Source organism: Heptranchias perlo, chromosome 37, assembly GCF_035084215.1.
Source record: "Heptranchias perlo isolate sHepPer1 chromosome 37, sHepPer1.hap1, whole genome shotgun sequence".
Lineage (NCBI taxonomy): Eukaryota > Metazoa > Chordata > Chondrichthyes > Hexanchiformes > Hexanchidae > Heptranchias > Heptranchias perlo.
The window spans coordinates 313,506-334,511 of record NC_090361.1 but is presented as its reverse complement, the minus strand read 5'-3'; the positions used below and the strand labels follow the sequence as shown (position 1 = coordinate 334,511).

Here is a 21,006-nt window from a genome sequence, read left to right as displayed (position 1 = left end):
TGGAACCCTGGGGGCGATCACCCACAGGGTATAAACCAGCTGAGGCTTCAGGATCTGTTCCCTCATGCTTGATTAGTTGTCAATTATTTGTACTTCAGCCACATGAAAGGACAGCAGGGTCACTGTGAGATGTGCCTAGTGTAACAGACACAAAGAATAAACAATCACTGTGTAGGCTCTGAGGATAATTTAATCTGACCAAATGTGGATACACAATTAGAAATGTTTTGTATGCTATAAAAGAAACAGCTCCTGCAGAAACAGTTCACCAAGAAAATCAGGATTGAGTTTCAATTTACACTGTACAGAATAGTTGAGCCAAGTGCTCACTGGGAGGCAACATTGGCCACAAGGGCTTTGTACAGTTAAAGGGCAGTGACTCCAACTATTGAAGAATCCCTTTGGTCATAAGACTTTCAGTAGAGGACGAGCACAGTCAGATGTTTAGACATTTTACTATCAGGCTTCTCCGCAGACTGTACTGGAGTGGGGGGCTGGGAGATGTTACTGTACCACTTTCCACCACCGCCCCCGCCCCCCCCCCGCGCCATTGGGCTAGGATCAGCTCAGTCACTACAACCCTCGCAATTGCAGCTGGTCATGACTGAAGTGGGGGGGGTGCGGAGAATATAAATTAAACAGTACTAAGGACTATTCCTGTTCTGAACTCACATTAGCCCTTGGGCGAGTTCCCTTTCCCACAGTCACTGGCCAATCCTGCATGTCAAGCCCAACTTGCCTACTCTTTCAGCTGACCTGATAAGGCTCCTCAGACAAGCCTTGAATGCAGGTTTCTTTAAAACCAGGACCCAAGTTCATCTATCTAACTAACCCAGTTTTCTCCACTCATTCCCGAAGGTGCTGACACTCACTATGATTGGGTCTGTGGTCGTCCGTGCCATGTATCATCTCACACTGCGCCAACAGCTTATCTGGTCGCTGGTGCCATCACAGTCTAACCCAAACCTGTCCACATCCAGCACTAGACATATTCCAGCCGGCCCCACTGGTAGTGATGAGCAGCAGGACCCCTGGTGGAATGACTCCTCTAACCCAGAGGCACTGAGACCAATTGCAGCATCCCTACTGCTGCCCCAGGTGAGATCAGCTAGCTGAGCACAGGCCTAGGATTATCTATTTCACCCTGTACCGCACCAGGCAAAGTCATTATTCAATAGGTTATGGGGGGAGTTAGGTCTAATCATAATTACAAAGATCAATTCCCATTCCCAAGGTTTTTTTACTACAAAAATAGTACCTGAGCCATCCACCCTTTCATGTTATTACACAGCCCTGAGACTATGGGGCAAATGTAGAATAGGCCCACCACCCACTGACCAAAGATCTCCAAAGCATTAACCTGACTTTTCTCTTTCAGATGCTGACAGAACTGCTGTGAATTTACAGAATTTTCTGTTATTGTTTCAGATTTCTAGAATTTGTATTTCTTATTTTACTAACTGGTAATTACTTCAGTCTTCTGCCTTCAGATCAAGGCATGTGTGAGCTGGAATACAGGAATCTTCTGCTGTTCTGATCCAGGTGGGATTCAGCTGATGTGGAGTGGAATTCTAATCACCACTACTACTGCGTTGGAAAGGAGCAGCAGAGATCACCAGCACCCATGATCAAAGGCTGAAGTAACATCTTGGAAACTCTTGCTTACTTCACTCACACACTGGTCATCAACCGGAACAATGGGAATTTACTTTACACACTGGTCATCAACCGGAACAATGGGAATTTACTTTCTAGCAGCTGTTCAAAAACTGAATGATTCAAATTGTTCCCTCCCTCGTTCTCTCTCTACCCCTCTCCCCAACCCTTGTTTATTCATTACAAACTACTGGTTAGAACCTGGGAGCCCAGTCGCACAGCAGGACTAGCGGGCTAAGATGGGGAGACACTGTGGGCCTCCGTCCTGAACCGATCTGTGTTTCACCTTCTTCCGCTTGGGTCGAGACTTCCTCTTGGTTTTCCAGTCAACAATCTGCTGCGACTGTCGCTTCAGCACTGCTCTCGTCACAATGTCACTGCTATTGTCACCGCTGTCGTCATCATCATCGTCATCTGCAATCAGAAAACTTTCAAATACCAATCACTGTGGGTGGGGGCAATTGATTAAACTATCACCCGGCAAGAGAGTGAGGGGAGGGAGGAGGGGACAGACGGAAGGGGGGACGGAGGGAGGGAGGAGGGGACAGACGGAAGGGGGGAGGGAGGGAGGGAGGGGACAGACGGAAGGGGGGAGGGAGGGAGGGAGGGGACAGACGGAAGGGGGGAGGGGACAGACGGAAGGGGGGAGGGAGGGAGGAGGGGACAGACGGAAGGGGGGAGGGAGGGAGGGAGGGGACAGACGGAAGGGGGGAGGGAGGGAGGGACAGACGGAAGGGGGAGGGAGGGACAGACGGAAGGGAGGAGGGAGGGAGGGAGGGAGGGAGGAGGGGACAGACGGAAGGGGGGGAGGGGACAGACGGAAGGGGGGAGGGGACAGACGGAAGGGGGAGGGGACAGACGGAAGGGGGGAGGGGACAGACGGAAGGGGGGAGGGGACAGACGGAAGGGGGGAGGGGACAGACGGAAGGGGGAGGGGAAAGACGGAAGGGGGGAGGGGACAGACGGAAGGGGGGAGGGGACAGACGGAAGGGGGGAGGGGACAGACGGAAGTGGGGAGGGGACAGACGGAAGTGGGGAGGGGACAGACGGAAGGGGGGAGGGGACAGACGGAAGGGGGGAGGGGACAGACGGAAGGGGGGAGGGGACAGACGGAAGGGGGGAGGGGACAGACGGAAGGGGGGAGGGGACAGACGGAAGGGGGGAGGGGACAGACGGAAGGGGGGAGGGGACAGACGGAAGGGGGGAGGGGACAGACGGAAGGGGGGAGGGGACAGACGGAAGGGGGGAGGGAGGGAGGGAGGGACAGACGGTGGGGGGAGGGAGTGAGGAGGGGACAGACGGAAGGGGGGAGGGAGGGAGGAGGGGACAGACGGAAGGGGGGAGGGAGGGAGGAGGGGACAGACGGAAGTGGGGAGGGGACAGACGGAAGTGGGGAGGGGACAGACGGAAGTGGGGAGGGGACAGACGGAAGTGGGGAGGGGACAGACGGAAGTGGGGAGGGGACAGACGGAAGTGGGGAGGGGACAGACGGAAGGGGGAGGGGACAGACGGAAGGGGGAGGGGACAGACGGAAGGGGGGAGGGGACAGACGGAAGGGGGGAGGGGACAGACGGAAGGGGGGAGGGGACAGACGGAAGGGGGGAGGGGACAGACGGAAGGGGGCAGGGGACAGACGGAAGGGGGCAGGGGACAGACGGAAGGGGGCAGGGGACAGACGGAAGGGGGCAGGGGACAGACGGAAGGGGGCAGGGGACAGACGGAAGGGGGGGAGGGGGACAGACGGAAGGGGGGAGGGGACAGACGGAAGGGGGGAGGGGACAGACGGAAGGGGGAGGGGACAGACGGAAGGGGGGAGGGGACAGACGGAAGGGGAGAGGGGACAGACGGAAGGGGGAGGGGACAGACGGAAGGGGGAGGGGACAGACGGAAGGGGGAGGGGACAGACGGAAGGGGGAGGGGGACAGACGGAAGGGGGGAGGGGACAGACGGAAGGGGGGAGGGGACAGACGGAAGGGGGGAGGGGACAGACGGAAGGGGGAGGGGACAGACGGAAGGGGGAGGGGACAGACGGAAGGGGGAGGGGACAGACGGAAGGGGGAGGGGACAGACAGAGGAGGGCGGGGACAGACAGAGGGAGGGCGGGGACAGACAGAGGGAGGGGCGGGGACAGACAGAGGGAGGGCGGGGGACAGACAGAGAGGAGGGCGGGGACAGACAGAGGGAGGGCGGGGACAGACAGAGGGAGGGCGGGGACAGACAGAGGGAGGGCGGGGACAGACAGAGGGAGGGCGGGGACAGACAGAGGGAGGGCGGGGACAGACAGAGGGAGGGCGGGGACAGACAGAGGGAGGGCGGGGACAGACAGAGGGAGGGCGGGGACAGACAGAGGGAGGGCGGGGACAGACAGAGGGAGGGCGGGGACAGACAGAGGGAGGGCGGGGGACAGACAGAGGGAGGGCGGGGACAGACAGAGGGAGGGCGGGGACAGACAGAGGGAGGGCGGGGACAGACAGAGGGAGGGCGGGGACAGACAGAGGGAGGGCGGGGACAGACAGAGGGAGGGCGGGGACAGACAGAGGGAGGGCGGGGACAGACAGAGGGAGGGCGGGGACAGACAGAGGGAGGGCGGGGACAGACAGAGGGGAGGGCGGGGACAGACAGAGGGAGGGCGGGGACAGACAGAGGGAGGGCGGGGACAGACAGAGGGAGGGCGGGGACAGACAGAGGGAGGGCGGGGACAGACAGAGGGAGGGCGGGGACAGACAGAGGGAGGGCGGGGGACAGACAGAGGGAGGGCGGGGACAGACAGAGGGAGGGCGGGGACAGACAGAGGGAGGGCGGGGGACAGACAGAGGGAGGGCGGGGACAGACAGAGGGAGGGCGGGGACAGACAGAGGGAGGGCGGGGACAGACAGAGGGAGGGCGGGGGACAGACAGAGGGAGGGCGGGGACAGACAGAGGGAGGGCGGGGACAGACAGAGGGAGGGCGGGGACAGACAGAGGGAGGGCGGGGACAGACAGAGGGAGGGCGGGGACAGACAGAGGGAGGGCGGGGACAGACAGAGGGAGGGCGGGGACAGACAGAGGGAGGGCGGGGACAGACAGAGGGAGGGCGGGGACAGACAGAGGGAGGGCGGGGACAGACAGAGGGAGGGCGGGGACAGACAGAGGGAGGGCGGGGACAGACAGAGGGAGGGCGGGGACAGACAGAGGGAGGGCGGGGACAGACAGAGGGAGGGCGGGGACAGACAGAGGGAGGGCGGGGACAGACAGAGGGAGGGCGGGGACAGACAGAGGGAGGGCGGGGACAGACAGAGGGAGGGCGGGGACAGACAGAGGGAGGGCGGGGACAGACAGAGGGAGGGCGGGGACAGACAGAGGGAGGGCGGGGACAGACAGAGGGAGGGCGGGGACAGACAGAGGAGGGCGGGGACAGACAGAGGGAGGGCGGGGACAGACAGAGGGAGGGCGGGGACAGACAGAGGGAGGGCGGGGACAGACAGAGGGAGGGCGGGGACAGACAGAGGGAGGGCGGGGGACAGACAGAGGGAGGGCGGGAACAGACAGAGGGAGGGCGGGGACAGACAGAGGGAGGGCGGGGACAGACAGAGGGAGGGCGGGGACAGACAGAGGGAGGGCGGGGACAGACAGAGGGAGGGCGGGGACAGACAGAGGGAGGGCGGGGACAGACAGAGGGAGGGCGGGGACAGACAGAGGGAGGGCGGGGACAGACAGAGGGAGGGAGGGAGGAGGGGAGAGACACGAGGGGAGAGACGGAGGGAGGGAGGGAGGGAGGGAGGGAGGGGAGAGACGGAGGGAGGGAGGGGAGAGACGGAGGGAGGGAGGGGAGAGACGGAGTGAGGGAGGGAGGGAGGGAGGGGAGAGACCGAGGAGGGAGGGAGGGGAGAGACGGAGGGAGGGAGGGAGGGGAGAGAGCGGAGGGAGGGAGGGAGGGGAGAGACGGAGGGAGGGAGGGAGGGGAGAGACGGAGGGAGGGAGGGAGGGGAGAGACGGAGGGAGGGAGGGAGGGGAGAGACGGAGGGAGGGAGGGGAGAGACGGAGGGAGGGAGGGAGGGGAGAGACGGAGGGAGGGAGGGAGGGAGGGAGGGGAGAGACGGAGGGAGGGAGGGAGGGGAGAGACGGAGGGAGGGAGGGAGGGGAGACACGGAGGGAGGGAGGGAGGGGAGAGACGGAGGGAGGGAGGGAGGGGAGAGACGGAGGGAGGGAGGGAGGGGAGAGACGGAGGGAGGGAGGGAGGGGAGAGACGGAGGGAGGGAGGGAGGGGAGAGACGGAGGGAGGGAGGGAGGGGAGAGACGGAGGGAGGGAGGGAGGGGAGAGACGGAGGGAGGGAGGGAGGGGAGAGACGGAGGGAGGGAGGGAGGGGAGAGACGGAGGGAGGGAGGGAGGGAGGGGAGAGACGGAGGGAGGGAGGGGAGAGACGGAGGGAGGGAGGGAGGGGAGAGACGGAGGGAGGGAGGGAGGGGAGAGACGGAGGGAGGGAGGGAGGGAGGGGAGAGACGGAGGGAGGGAGGGGGAGAGACGGAGGGAGGGAGGGGAGAGACGGAGGGAGGGAGGGAGGGGAGAGACGGAGGGAGGGAGGGAGGGGGAGAGACGGAGGGAGGGAGGGGAGGGGAGAGACGGAGGGAGGGAGGGAGGGGAGAGACGGAGGGAGGGAGGGAGGGGAGAGACGGAGGGAGGGAGGGAGGGGAGAGACGGAGGGAGGGAGGGAGGGGAGAGACGGAGGGAGGGAGGGAGGGGAGAGACGGAGGGAGGGAGGGGAGAGACGGAGGGAGGGAGGGGAGAGACGGAGGGAGGGAGGGGAGAGACGGAGGGAGGGGAGAGACGGAGGGAGGGAGGGAGGGGAGAGACGGAGGGAGGGAGGGAGTGGAGAGACGGAGGGAGGGGAGAGACGGAGGGAGGGGAGAGACGGAGGGAGGGAGGGAGGGGAGAGACGGAGGGAGGGAGGGAGGGGAGAGACGGAGGGAGGGAGGGAGGGGAGAGACGGAGGGAGGGAGGGAGGGGAGAGACGGAGGGAGGGAGGGAGGGGAGAGACGGAGGGAGGGAGGGGAGAGACGGAGGGAGGGAGGGGAGAGACGGAGGGAGGGAGGGGAGAGACGGAGGGAGGGGAGAGACGGAGGGAGGGAGGGAGGGGAGAGACGGAGGGAGGGAGGGAGGGGAGAGACGGAGGGAGGGGAGAGACGGAGGGAGGGAGGGAGGGGAGAGACGGAGGGAGGGAGGGAGGGGAGAGACGGAGGGAGGGAGGGAGGGGAGAGACGGAGGGAGGGAGGGAGGGGAGAGACGGAGGGAGGGAGGGAGGGAGGGGAGAGACGGAGGGAGGGAGGGAGGGAGGGAGGGGAGAGACGGAGGGAGGGAGGGAGGGAGGGAGGGGAGAGACGGAGGAAGGGAGGGAGGGAGGGGAGAGACGGAGGGAGGGAGGGAGGGGAGAGACGGAGGGAGGGAGGGAGGGGAGAGACGGAGGGAGGGAGGGAGGGAGGGAGGGGAGAGACGGAGGGAGGGAGGGGAGAGACGGAGGGAGGGAGGGGAGAGACGGAGGGAGGGAGGGGAGAGACGGAGGGAGGGAGGGAGGGGAGAGACGGAGGGAGGGAGGGAGGGGAGAGACGGAGGGAGGGAGGGAGGGGAGAGACGGAGGGAGGGAGGGAGGGGAGAGACGGAGGGAGGGAGGGAGGGGAGAGACGGAGGGAGGGAGGGAGGGGAGAGACGGAGGGAGGGGAGAGACGGAGGGAGGGAGGGGAGAGACGGAGGGAGGGAGGGGAGAGACGGAGGGAGGGAGGGGAGAGACGGAGGGAGGGGAGAGACGGAGGGAGGGAGGGAGGGGAGAGACGGAGGGAGGGAGGGAGTGGAGAGACGGAGGGAGGGGAGAGACGGAGGGAGGGGAGAGACGGAGGGAGGGAGGGAGGGGAGAGACGGAGGGAGGGAGGGAGGGGAGAGACGGAGGGAGGGAGGGAGGGGAGAGACGGAGGGAGGGAGGGAGGGGAGAGACGGAGGGAGGGAGGGAGGGGAGAGACGGAGGGAGGGAGGGGAGAGACGGAGGGAGGGAGGGGAGAGACGGAGGGAGGGAGGGGAGAGACGGAGGGAGGGGAGAGACGGAGGGAGGGAGGGAGGGGAGAGACGGAGGGAGGGAGGGAGGGGAGAGACGGAGGGAGGGAGGGAGGGGAGAGACGGAGGGAGGGGAGAGACGGAGGGAGGGAGGGAGGGGAGAGACGGAGGGAGGGAGGGAGGGGAGAGACGGAGGGAGGGAGGGAGGGGAGAGACGGAGGGAGGGAGGGAGGGGAGAGACGGAGGGAGGGAGGGAGGGGAGAGACGGAGGGAGGGAGGGGAGAGACGGAGGGAGGGAGGGGAGAGACGGAGGGAGGGAGGGGAGAGACGGAGGGAGGGAGGGGAGAGACGGAGGGAGGGAGGGGAGAGACGGAGGGAGGGAGGGGAGAGACGGAGGGAGGGAGGGGAGAGACGGAGGGAGGGAGGGGAGAGACGGAGGGAGGGGAGAGACGGAGGGAAGGGAGAGACGGAGGGAGGGGAGAGACGGAGGGAGGGGAGAGACGGAGGGAGGGGAGAGACGGAGGGAGGGGAGAGACGGAGGGAGGGGAGAGACGGAGGGAGGGGAGAGACGGAGGGAGGGGAGAGACGGAGGGAGGGGAGAGACGGAGGGAGGGGGAGAGACGGAGGGAGGGGGAGAGACGGAGGGAGGGGGAGAGACGGAGGGAGGGGGAGAGACGGAGGGAGGGGGAGAGACGGAGGGAGGGGGAGAGACGGAGGGAGGGGGAGAGACGGAGGGAGGGGGGAGAGACGGAGGGAGGGGGAGAGACGGAGGGAGGGGGAGAGACGGAGGGAGGGGGAGAGACGGAGGGAGGGGACAGAGACGGAGGGAGGGGACAGAGGGAAGGGAGGGGACAGAGGGAAGGGAGGGGACAGAGGGAAGGGAGGGGACAGAGGGAAGGGAGGGACAGAGGGAAGGGAGGGGACAGAGGGAAGGGAGGGACAGAGGGAAGGGAGGGACAGAGGGAAGGGACAGAGGGAAGGGACAGAGGGAAGGGAGGGACAGAGGGAGGGAGGGACAGAGGGAGGGAGGGACAGAGGGAAGGGACAGAGGGAAGGGAGGGACAGAGGGAGGGAGGGACAGAGGGAGGGAGGGACAGAGGGACAGAGGGAGGGAGGGACAGAGGGAGGGAGGGACAGAGGGAGGGAGGGAGGGAGGGACAGAGGGAGGGAGGGAGGGAGGGACAGAGGGAGGGAGGGACAGAGGGAGGGAGGGAGGGAGGGACAGAGGGAGGGAGGGAGGGACAGAGGGAGGGAGGGAGGGACAGAGGGAGGGAGGGAGGGAGGGACAGAGGGAGGGGACAGAGGGAGGGACAGAGGGAGGGACAGAGGGAGGGACAGAGGGAGGGACAGAGGGAGGGACAGAGGGAGGGACAGAGGGAGGGACAGAGGGAGGGACAGAGGGAGGGACAGAGGGAGAGAGGGAGGGACAGAGGGAGAGAGGGAGGGACAGAGGGAGGGAGGGAGGGACAGAGGGAGGGAGGGAGGGACAGAGGGAGGGAGGGACAGAGGGAGGGAGGGACAGAGGGAGGGAGGGAGGGAGGGACAGAGGGACAGAGGGAGGGAGGGACAGAGGGAGGGAGGGACAGAGGGACAGAGGGAGGGAGGGAGAGACGGAGGGAGGGAGGGGAGAGACGGAGGGAGGGAGGGGAGAGACGGACGGAGGGAGGGAGGGGAGAGACGGAGGGAGGGGAGAGACGGAGGGAGGGAGGGGAGAGACGGAGGGAGGGAGGGGAGAGACGGAGGGAGGGGGAGAGACGGAAGTAGGGGACAGAGACGGAGGGAGGGGACAGAGACGGAGGGAGGGGACAGAGACGGAGGGAGGGGAGAGACGGAGGGAGGGGACAGAGGGAAGGGAGGGACAGAGGGAAGGGAGGGACAGAGGGAAGGGAGGGACAGAGGGAGGGAGGGACAGAGGGAGGGAGGGACAGAGGGAGGGAGGGACAGAGGGAGGGAGGGACAGAGGGAGGGAGGGAGGGAGGGACAGAGGGAGGGAGGGAGGGAGGGACAGAGGGAGGGAGGGAGGGAGGGACAGAGGGAGGGAGGGAGGGAGGGACAGAGGGAGGGAGGGAGGGAGGGACAGAGGGAGGGAGGGAGGGAGGGACAGAGGGAGGGAGGGAGGGAGGGACAGAGGGAGGGAGGGAGGGAGGGACAGAGGGAGGGAGGGAGGGAGGGACAGAGGGAGGGAGGGAGGGAGGGACAGAGGGAGGGAGGGAGGGAGGGACAGAGGGAGGAAGGGAGGGAGGGACAGAGGGAGGAAGGGAGGGAGGGACAGAGGGAGGGAGGGAGAGACGGAGGGAGGGACAGAGGGAGGGAGGGACAGAGGGAGGGAGGGACAGAGGGAGGGAGGGACAGAGGGAGGGAGGGACAGAGGGAGGGATAGAGGGAGGGACAGAGGGAGGGACAGAGGGAGGGACAGAGGGAGGGTGGGAGGGACAGAGGGAGGGAGGGACAGAGGGAGGGAGGGAGGGACAGAGGGAGGGAGGGAGGGACAGAGGGAGGAAGGGAGGGAGGGACAGAGGGAGGGAGGGAGAGACGGAGGGAGGGAGGGGAGAGACGGAGGGAGGGAGGGGAGAGACGGAGGGAGGGAGGGGGAGAGACGGACGGAGGGAGGGAGGGGAGAGACGGAGGGAGGGGAGAGACGGAGGGAGGGAGGGGAGAGACGGAGGGAGGGGGAGAGACGGAGGGAGGGGACAGAGACGGAGGGAGGGGACAGAGACGGAGGGAGGGGGAGAGACGGAGGGAGGGGACAGAGGGAAGGGAGGGACAGAGGGAAGGGAGGACAGAGGGAAGGGAGGGACAGAGGGAAGGGACAGAGGGAGGGAGGGACAGAGGGAGGGAGGGACAGAGGGAGGGAGGGACAGAGGGAAGGGACAGAGGGAAGGGAGGGACAGAGGGAGGGAGGGACAGAGGGAGGGAGGGACAGAGGGAGGGAGGGACAGAGGGAAGGAGGGACAGAGGGAGGGAGGGACAGAGGGAGGGAGGGACAGAGGGAGGGAGGGACAGAGGGAGGGAGGGACAGAGGGAGGGAGGGACAGAGGGAGGGAGGGACAGAGGGAGGGAGGGACAGAGGGAGGGAGGGACAGAGGGAGGGAGGGACAGAGGGAGGGAGGGACAGAGGGAGGGAGGGACAGAGGGAGGGAGGGACAGAGGGAGGGAGGGACAGAGGGAGGGAGGGAGGGACAGAGGGAGGGAGGGAGGGAGGGAGGGAGGGACAGAGGGAGGGAGGGAGGGAGGGACAGAGGGAGGGAGGGAGGAGGGACAGAGGGAGGGAGGGAGGGACAGAGGGAGGGAGGGAGGGACAGAGGGAGGGAGGGACAGAGGGAGGGAGGGACAGAGGGAGGGAGGGACAGAGGGAGGGAGGGACAGAGGGAGGGTGGGAGGGACAGAGGGAGGGAGGGAGGGACAGAGGGAGGGAGGGAGGGACAGAGGGAGGAAGGGAGGGAGGGACGGAGGGAGGGAGGGGAGAGACGGAGGGAGGGAGGGGAGAGACGGAGGAGGGAGGGGAGAGACGGAGGGAGGGGAGAGACGGAGGGAGGGAGGGAGGGGAGAGACGGAGGGAGGGAGGGAGTGGAGAGACGGAGGGAGGGGAGAGACGGAGGGAGGGGAGAGACGGAGGGAGGGAGGGAGGGGAGAGACGGAGGGAGGGAGGGAGGGGAGAGACGGAGGGAGGGAGGGAGGGGAGAGACGGAGGGAGGGAGGGAGGGGAGAGACGGAGGGAGGGAGGGAGGGGAGAGACGGAGGGAGGGAGGGGAGAGACGGAGGGAGGGAGGGGAGAGACGGAGGGAGGGAGGGGAGAGACGGAGGGAGGGGAGAGACGGAGGGAGGGAGGGAGGGGAGAGACGGAGGGAGGGAGGGAGGGGAGAGACGGAGGGAGGGAGGGAGGGGAGAGACGGAGGGAGGGGAGAGACGGAGGGAGGGAGGGAGGGGAGAGACGGAGGGAGGGAGGGAGGGGAGAGACGGAGGGAGGGAGGGAGGGGAGAGACGGAGGGAGGGAGGGAGGGGAGAGACGGAGGGAGGGAGGGAGGGGAGAGACGGAGGGAGGGAGGGAGGGGAGAGACGGAGGGAGGGAGGGGAGAGACGGAGGGAGGGAGGGGAGAGACGGAGGGAGGGAGGGGGAGAGACGGAGGGAGGGAGGGGAGAGACGGAGGGAGGGAGGGGAGAGACGGAGGGAGGGAGGGGAGAGACGGAGGGAGGGAGGGGAGAGACGGAGGGAGGGAGGGGAGAGACGGAGGGAGGGAGGGGAGAGACGGAGGGAGGGGAGAGACGGAGGGAAGGGAGAGACGGAGGGAAGGGAGAGACGGAGGGAGGGGAGAGACGGAGGGAGGGGAGAGACGGAGGGAGGGGAGAGACGGAGGGAGGGGAGAGACGGAGGGAGGGGAGAGACGGAGGGAGGGGAGAGACGGAGGGAGGGGAGAGACGGAGGGAGGGGAGAGACGGAGGGAGGGGAGAGACGGAGGGAGGGGGAGAGACGGAGGGAGGGGGGAGAGACGGAGGGAGGGGGAGAGACGGAGGGAGGGGGAGAGACGGAGGGAGGGGGAGAGACGGAGGGAGGGGGAGAGACGGAGGGAGGGGGAGAGACGGAGGGAGGGGGAGAGACGGAGGGAGGGGGAGAGACGGAGGGAGGGGGAGAGACGGAGGGAGGGGACAGAGACGGAGGGAGGGGACAGAGGGAAGGGAGGGGACAGAGGGAAGGGAGGGGACAGAGGGAAGGGAGGGACAGAGGGAAGGGAGGGGACAGAGGGAAGGGAGGGACAGAGGGAAGGGAGGGACAGAGGGAAGGGACAGAGGGAAGGGAGGGACAGAGGGAGGGAGGGACAGAGGGAGGGAGGGACAGAGGGAAGGGACAGAGGGAAGGGAGGGACAGAGGGAGGGAGGGACAGAGGGAGGGAGGGACAGAGGGACAGAGGGAGGGAGGGACAGAGGGAGGGAGGGACAGAGGGAGGGAGGGAGGGACAGAGGGAGGGAGGGAGGGAGGGAGGGAGGGAGGGAGGGACAGAGGGAGGGAGGGAGGGAGGGACAGAGGGAGGGAGGGAGGGACAGAGGGAGGGAGGGAGGGAGGGACAGAGGGAGGGACAGAGGGAGGGACAGAGGGAGGGACAGAGGGAGGGACAGAGGGAGGGGACAGAGGGAGGGACAGAGGGAGGGACAGAGGGAGGGACAGAGGGAGGGACAGAGGGAGGGACAGAGGGAGGGACAGAGGGAGGGACAGAGGGAGAGAGGGAGGGACAGAGGGAGAGAGGGAGGGACAGAGGGAGGGAGGGAGGGACAGAGGGAGGGAGGGAGGGACAGAGGGAGGGAGGGACAGAGGGAGGGAGGGACAGAGGGGAGGGAGGGAGGGAGGGACAGAGGGACAGAGGGAGGGAGGGACAGAGGGAGGGAGGGACAGAGGGACAGAGGGAGGGAGGGAGAGACGGAGGGAGGGAGGGGAGAGACGGAGGGAGGGAGGGGAGAGACGGACGGAGGGAGGGAGGGGAGAGACGGAGGGAGGGGAGAGACGGAGGGAGGGAGGGGAGAGACGGAGGGAGGGAGGGGAGAGACGGAGGGAGGGGGAGAGACGGAAGTAGGGGACAGAGACGGAGGGAGGGGACAGAGACGGAGGGAGGGGACAGAGACGGAGGGAGGGGGAGAGACGGAGGGAGGGGACAGAGGGAAGGGAGGGACAGAGGGAAGGGAGGGACAGAGGGAGGGAGGGACAGAGGGAGGGAGGGACAGAGGGAGGGAGGGACAGAGGGAGGGAGGGACAGAGGGAGGGAGGGAGGGAGGGACAGAGGGAGGGAGGGAGGGAGGGACAGAGGGAGGGAGGGAGGGAGGGACAGAGGGAGGGAGGGAGGGAGGGACAGAGGGAGGGAGGGAGGGAGGGACAGAGGGAGGGAGGGAGGGAGGGACAGAGGGAGGGAGGGAGGGAGGGACAGAGGGAGGAAGGGAGGGAGGGACAGAGGGAGGAAGGGAGGGAGGGACAGAGGGAGGGAGGGAGAGACGGAGGGAGGGACAGAGGGAGGGAGGGACAGAGGGAGGGAGGGACAGAGGGAGGGAGGGACAGAGGGAGGGAGGGACAGAGGGAGGGATAGAGGGAGGGACAGAGGGGAGGGACAGAGGGAGGGACAGAGGGAGGGTGGGAGGGACAGAGGGAGGGAGGGACAGAGGGAGGGAGGGAGGGACAGAGGGAGGGAGGGAGGGACAGAGGGAGGAAGGGAGGGAGGGACAGAGGGAGGGAGGGAGAGACGGAGGGAGGGAGGGGAGAGACGGAGGGAGGGAGGGGAGAGACGGACGGAGGGAGGGAGGGGAGAGACGGAGGGAGGGGAGAGACGGAGGGAGGGAGGGGAGAGACGGAGGGAGGGGGAGAGACGGAGGGAGGGGACAGAGACGGAGGGAGGGGACAGAGACGGAGGGAGGGGGAGAGACGGAGGGAGGGGACAGAGGGAAGGGAGGGACAGAGGGAAGGGAGGGGACAGAGGGAAGGGAGGGACAGAGGGAAGGGACAGAGGGAGGGAGGGACAGAGGGAGGGAGGGACAGAGGGAGGGAGGGACAGAGGGAGGGAGGGACAGAGGGAGGGAGGGACAGAGGGAAGGGACAGAGGGAGGGAGGGACAGAGGGAGGGAGGGACAGAGGGAGGGAGGGACAGAGGGAAGGGAGGGACAGAGGGAGGGAGGGACAGAGGGAGGGAGGGACAGAGGGAGGGAGGGGACAGAGGGAGGGAGGGACAGAGGGAGGGAGGGACAGAGGGAGGGAGGGACAGAGGGAGGGAGGGACAGAGGGAGGGAGGGACAGAGGGAGGGAGGGACAGAGGGAGGGAGGGACAGAGGGAGGGAGGGACAGAGGGAGGGAGGGACAGAGGGAGGGAGGGACAGAGGGAGGGAGGGACAGAGGGAGGGAGGGACAGAGGGAGGGAGGGAGGGAGGGAGGGAGGGACAGAGGGAGGGAGGGAGGGAGGGACAGAGGGAGGGAGGGAGGGAGGGACAGAGGGAGGGAGGGAGGGACAGAGGGAGGGAGGGAGGGACAGAGGGAGGGAGGGACAGAGGGAGGGAGGGACAGAGGGAGGGAGGGACAGAGGGAGGGTGGGAGGGACAGAGGGAGGGAGGGAGGGACAGAGGGAGGGAGGGAGGGACGGAGGGAGGAAGGGAGGGAGGGACGGAGGGAGGGAGGGGAGAGACGGAGGGAGGGAGGAGAGAGACGGAGGGAGGGAGGGGAGAGACGGAGGGAGGGAGGGGAGAGACGGAGGGAGGGAGGGGAGAGACGGAGGGAGGGAGGGGAGAGACGGACGGAGGGAGGGGAGAGACGGGACGGAGGGAGGGAGGGGAGAGACGGACGGAGGGAGGGAGGGGAGAGACGGACGGAGGGAGGGAGGGGAGAGACGGAGGGAGGGAGGGGAGAGACGGAGGGAGGGAGGGGAGAGACGGAGGGAGGGAGGGGAGAGGCGGAGGGAGGGAGGGAGAGGCGGAGGGAGGGAGGGGAGAGGCGGAGGGAGGGAGGGGACAGGCGGAGGGAGGGGACAGGCGGAGGGAGGGGACAGGCGGAGGGAGGGGACAGGCGGAGGGAGGGGACAGGCGGAGGGAGGGGACAGGCGGAGGGAGGGGACAGGCGGAGGGAGGGGACAGGCGGAGGGAGGGGACAGGCGGAGGGAGGGGACAGGCGGAGGGAGGGGGACAGGCGGAGGGAGGGGACAGGCGGAGGGAGGGGACAGGCGGAGGGAGGGGACAGGCGGAGGGAGGGGACAGGCGGAGGGAGGGGACAGGCGGAGGGAGGGGACAGGCGGAGGGAGGGGACAGGCGGAGGGAGGGGACAGGCGGAGGGAGGGGACAGGCGGAGGGAGGGGACAGGCGGAGGGAGGGGACAGGCGGAGGGAGGGGACAGGCGGAGGGAGGGGACAGGCAGAGGGAGGGGACAGGCAGAGGGAGGGGACAGGCAGAGGGAGGGGACAGGCAGAGGGAGGGGACAGGCAGAGGGAGGGGACAGGCAGAGGGAGGGGACAGGCAGAGGGAGGGGACAGGCAGAGGGAGGGGACAGGCAGAGGGACAGAGGGAAGGGAGGGACAGAGGGAAGGGAGGGACAGAGGGAAGGGAGGGACAGAGGGAGGGAGGGACAGAGAGAGGGAGGGACAGAGGGAGGGAGGGACAGAGGGAGGGAGGGACAGAGGGAGGGAGGGACAGAGGGAGGGAGGGACAGAGGGAGGGAGGGACAGAGGGAGGGAGGGAGGGAGGGACAGAGGGAGGGAGGGACAGAGGGAGGGAGGGACAGAGGGAGGGAGGGACAGAGGGAGGGAGGGAGGGAGGGAGGGACAGAGGAAGGGAGGGAGGGACAGAGGGAGGGAGGGAGGGACAGAGGGAGGGACAGAGGGAGGGTGGGAGGGACAGAGGGAGGGTGGGAGGGACAGAGGGAGGGTGGGAGGGACAGAGGGAGGGTGGGAGGGACAGAGGGAGGGAGGGAGGGACAGAGGGAGGGAGGGAGGGACAGAGGGAGGGAGGGAGGGACAGAGGGAGGGAGGGAGGGACAGAGGGGAGGGAGGGAGGGACAGAGGGAGGGAGGGAGGGACAGAGGGAGGAAGGGAGGGAGGGACAGAGGGAGGGAGGGAGAGACGTACAGAGGGAGGGAGGGGAGAGACGGACAGAGGGAGGGAGGGGAGAGACGGACGGAGGGAGGGAGGGGAGAGACGGAGGGAGGGAGGGGAGAGACGGAGGGAGGGAGGGGAGAGACGGACGGAGGGAGAGACGGAGGGAGGGAGGGGAGAGACGGAGGGAGGGAGGGAGGGGACAGGCGGAGGGAGGGGACAGGCAGAGGGAGGGGACAGGCAGAGGGAGGGGACAGGCAGAGGGAGGGGACAGGCAGAGGGAGGGGACAGGCAGAGGGAGGGGACAGGCAGAGGGAGGGGACAGGCAGAGGGAGGGGGACAGGCAGAGGGAGGGGACAGGCAGAGGGGAGGGGACAGGCAGAGGGAGGGGACAGGCAGAGGGAGGGGACAGGCAGAGGGAGGGGACAGGCAGAGGGAGGGGACAGGCAGAGGGAGGGGACAGGCAGAGGGAGGGGACAGGCAGAGGGAGGGGACAGGCAGAGGGAGGGGACAGGCAGAGGGAGGGGACAGGCAGAGGGAGGGGACAGGCAGAGGGAGGGGACAGGCAGAGGGAGGGGACAGGCAGAGGGAGGGGACAGGCAGAGGGAGGGGACAGGCAGAGGGAGGGGACAGGCAGAGGGAGGGGACAGGCAGAGGGAGGGGACAGGCAGAGGGAGGGGACAGGCAGAGGGAGGGGACAGGCAGAGGGAGGGGACAGGCAGAGGGAGGGGACAGGGGGAAGGGAGGGACGGAGGGAAGGGAGGGACGGAGGGAGGGAGGGACGGAGGGAGGGAGAGACGGAGGGAGGGAGAGACGGAGGGAGGGAGAGACGGAGGGAGGGAGAGACGGAGGGAGGGAGAGACGGAGGGAGGGAGGGACGGAGGGAGGGAGGGACAGAGGGAGGGAGGGACAGAGGGAGGGCGGGACAGAGGGAGGGCGGGACAGAGGGAGGGCGGGACAGAGGGAGGGCGGGACAGAGGGAGGGCGGGACAGAGGGAGGGCGGGACAGAGGGAGGGCGGGACAGAGGGAGGGCGGGACAGAGGGAGGGCGGGACAGAGGGAGGGCGGGACAGAGGGAGGGCGGGACAGAGGGAGGGCGGGACAGAGGGAGGGCGGGACAGAGGGAGGGCGGGACAGAGGGAGGGCGGGACAGAGGGAGGGCGGGACAGAGGGAGGGAGGGACAGAGGGAGGGAGGGACAGAGGGAGGGACAGAGGGAGGGAGGGAGGGAGGGACAGAGGGAGGGACAGAGGGAGGGACAGCGGGAGGGACAGCGGGAGGGACAGAGGGAGGGACAGAGGGAGGGACAGAGGGAGAGAGGGAGGGACAGAGGGAGAGAGGGAGGGACAGAGGGAGAGAGGGAGGGACAGAGGGAGGGAGGGAGGGAGGGAGGGAGGGACAGAGGGAGGGAGGGAGGGACAGAGGGAGGGAGGGACAGAGGGAGGGAGGGACAGAGGGAGGGAGGGACAGAGGGAGGGAGGGACAGAGGGAGGGAGGGACAGAGGGAGGGAGGGACAGAGGGAGGGAGGGACAGAGGGAGGGACGGAGGGACAGAGGGAGGGAGGGAGGGACAGAGGGAGGGAGGGAGGGACAGAGGGAGGGAGGGAGGGACAGAGGGAGGGAGGGAGGGACAGAGGGAGGGAGGGAGGGACAGAGGGAGGGAGGGACAGAGGGAGGGAGGGAGGGAGGGAGGGAGGGAGGGAGGGAGGGACAGAGGGAGGGAGGGAGGGACAGAGGGAGGGAGGGAGGGACAGAGGGAGGGAGGGAGGGACAGAGGGAGGGAGGGAGGGACAGAGGGAGGGAGGGAGGGACAGAGGGAGGGAGGGAGGGACAGAGGGAGGGAGGGACAGAGGGAGGGAGGGAGGGACAGAGGGAGGGAGGGAGGGACAGAGGGAGGGAGGGAGGGACGGAGGGAGGGAGGAAGGGGGCATCGACAGAGGGAGGGAGGGAGGGGGCATCGACAGAGGGAGGAGGGAGGGGGCATAGACAGAGGGAGGGAGGAAGGGGGCATCGACAGAGGGAGGGAGGGAGGGGGCATCGACAGAGGGAGGGGGCATCGACAGAGGGAGGGAGGGGGCATCGACAGAGGGAGGGAGGGGGCATCGACAGAGGGAGGGAGGGGGCATCGACAGAGGGAGGGAGGGGGCATCGACAGAGGGAGGGAGGGGGCATCGACAGAGGGAGGGAGGGGGCATCGACAGAGGGAGGGAGGGGGCATCGACAGAGGGAGGGAGGGGGCATCGACAGAGGGAGGGAGGGGGCATCGACAGAGGGAGGGAGGGGGCATCGACAGAGGGAGGGAGGGGGCATCGACAGAGGGAGGGAGGGGGCATCGACAGAGGGAGGGGAGGGGGCATCGACAGAGGGAGGGAGGGGGCATCGACAGAGGGAGGGAGGGGGCATCGACAGAGGGAGGGAGGGGGCATCGACAGAGGGAGGGAGGGGGGCATCGACAGAGGGAGGGAGGGGGCATCGACAGAGGGAGGGAGGGGGCATCGACAGAGGGAGGGAGGGGGCATCGACAGAGGGAGGGAGGGGGCATCGACAGAGGGAGGGAGGGGGCATCGACAGAGGGAGGGAGGGGGCATCGACAGAGGGAGGGAGGGGGCATCGACAGAGGGAGGGAGGGGGCATCGACAGAGGGAGGGAGGGGGCATCGACAGAGGAGGGAGGGGGCATCGACAGGGAGGGGGGGGCATCGACAGAGGGAGGGAGGGGGCATCGACAGAGGGAGGGAGGGGGCATCGACAGAGGGAGGGAGGGGGGGCATCGACAGAGGGAGGGAGGGGGCATCGACAGAGGGAGGGAGGGGGCATCGACAGAGGGAGGGAGGGGGCATCGACAGAGGGAGGGAGGGGGCATCGACAGAGGGAGGGAGGGGGCATCGACAGAGGGAGGGAGGGGGCATCGACAGAGGGAGGGAGGGGGCATCGACAGAGGGAGGGAGGGGGCATCGACAGAGGGAGGGAGGGGGCATCGACAGAGGGAGGGAGGGGGCATCGACAGAGGGAGGGAGGGGGCATCGACAGAGGGAGGGAGGGGGGCATCGACAGAGGGAGGGAGGGGGCATCGACAGAGGGAGGGAGGGGGCATCGACAGAGGGAGGGAGGGGGCATCGACAGAGGGAGGGAGGGGGCATCGACAGAGGGAGGGAGGGGGCATCGACAGAGGGAGGGAGGGGGCATCGACAGAGGGAGGGAGGGGCATCGACAGAGGGAGGGAGGGGGCATCGACAGAGGGAGGGAGGGGGCATCGACAGAGGGAGGGAGGGGGCATCGACAGAGGGAGGGAGGGGGCATCGACAGAGGGAGGGAGGGGCATCGACAGAGGGAGGGAGGGGGCATCGACAGAGGGAGGGAGGGGGCATCGACAGAGGGAGGGAGGGGGCATCGACAGAGGGAGGGAGGGGGCATAGACAGAGGGAGGGAGGGAGGGGGCATAGACAGAGGGAGGGAGGGAGGGGCATAGACAGAGGGAGGGAGGGAGGGGCATAGACAGAGGGAGGGAGGGGGCATAGACAGAGGGAGGGAGGGAGGGGGCATAGACAGAGGGAGGGAGGGAGGGAGGGGGCATAGACAGAGGGAGGGAGGGAGGGAGGGGGCATAGACAGAGGGAGGGAGGGAGGGCGCATAGACAGAGGGAGGAGGGAGGGCGCATAGACAGAGGGAGGGAGGGAGGGGGCATAGACAGAGGGAGGGAGGGAGGGCGCATAGACAGAGGGAGGGAGGGAGGGCGCATAGACAGAGGGAGGGAGGGAGGGGGCATAGACAGAGGGAGGGAGGGGGCATAGACAGAGGGAGGGAGGGAGGGAGGGGGCATCGACAGAGGGAGGGAGGGTGGGAGGGGGCATCGACAGAGGGAGGGAGGGTGGGAGGGAGGGGGCATCGACAGAGGGTGGGAGGGGGCATCGACAGAGGGAGGGAGGGTGGGAGGGGGCATCGACAGGGAGGGAGGGTGGGAGGGGGCATCGACGGAGGGAGGGAGGGAGGGGGCATCGACGGAGGGAGGGAGGGGAGCATCGACGGAGGGAGGGAGGGGGGATCGACGGAGGGAGGGAGGGGGGATCGACGGAGGGAGGTAGGGGGGATCGACGGAGGGAGGGAGGGGGATCGACGGAGGGAGGGAGGGGGGATCGACGGAGGGAAGGAGGGGGGGGGGATCGACGGAGGGAGGGAGGGGGGATCGACGGAGGGAGGTAGGGGGGATCGACGGAGGGAGGGAGGGGGGATCGACGGAGGGAGGGAGGGGGGATCGACGGAGGGAAGGAGGGGGGGGGGATCGACGGAGGGAGGGAGGGGGGATCGACGGAGGGAGGGAGGGGGGATCGACGGAGGGAAGGAGGGGGGATCGACGGAGGGAGGGAGGGGGGATCGACGGAGAGAGGGAGGGGGATCGACGGAGGGAGGGAGGGGGGATCGACGGAGGGAGGGAGGGGGGATCGACGGAGGGAGGGAGGGGGGATCGACGGAGGGAGGGAGGGAGGGCGGGGGCATCGACGGAGGGAGGGAGGGGGCATCGACAGAGGGATGGATGGAGGGAGGGAGGGAGGGAGGGAGCGAGGGGGCATAGACAGAGGGAGGGAACGTGAGGGAGGCATAGAAAGAGCGAGGGAAGGAGGGGGGAGCATAGACAGAGCGAGGGAAGGAGCGGGAAGCATAGACAAAGTGAGGGAAGGAGGGGGGAGCATAGACAGAGGGAGGGGGGACACATGAACATACGAATTAAGAGCAGGATTGGGCCATTCGGCCCCTCAGTCCTGCTCTGCCATTTGGTAAGATCATGGCTA

General features: G+C 67.8%; 1 protein-coding gene across 1 annotated transcript in view; it reads right to left on the bottom strand.

The window, feature by feature from the left end:
• Nucleotides 1-1,980: 1,980 nt before the first annotated feature.
• Nucleotides 1,981-21,006, bottom strand: part of odad3 (outer dynein arm docking complex subunit 3) — a 57,129-nt gene continuing 38,103 nt past the window's right edge. Inside the window, exon 13 of the mRNA XM_067972886.1 lies at nt 1,981-2,071. The gene's annotated coding sequence lies outside the window, so the exon portion shown is untranslated. The remainder of the gene's footprint in view (nt 2,072-21,006) is intronic.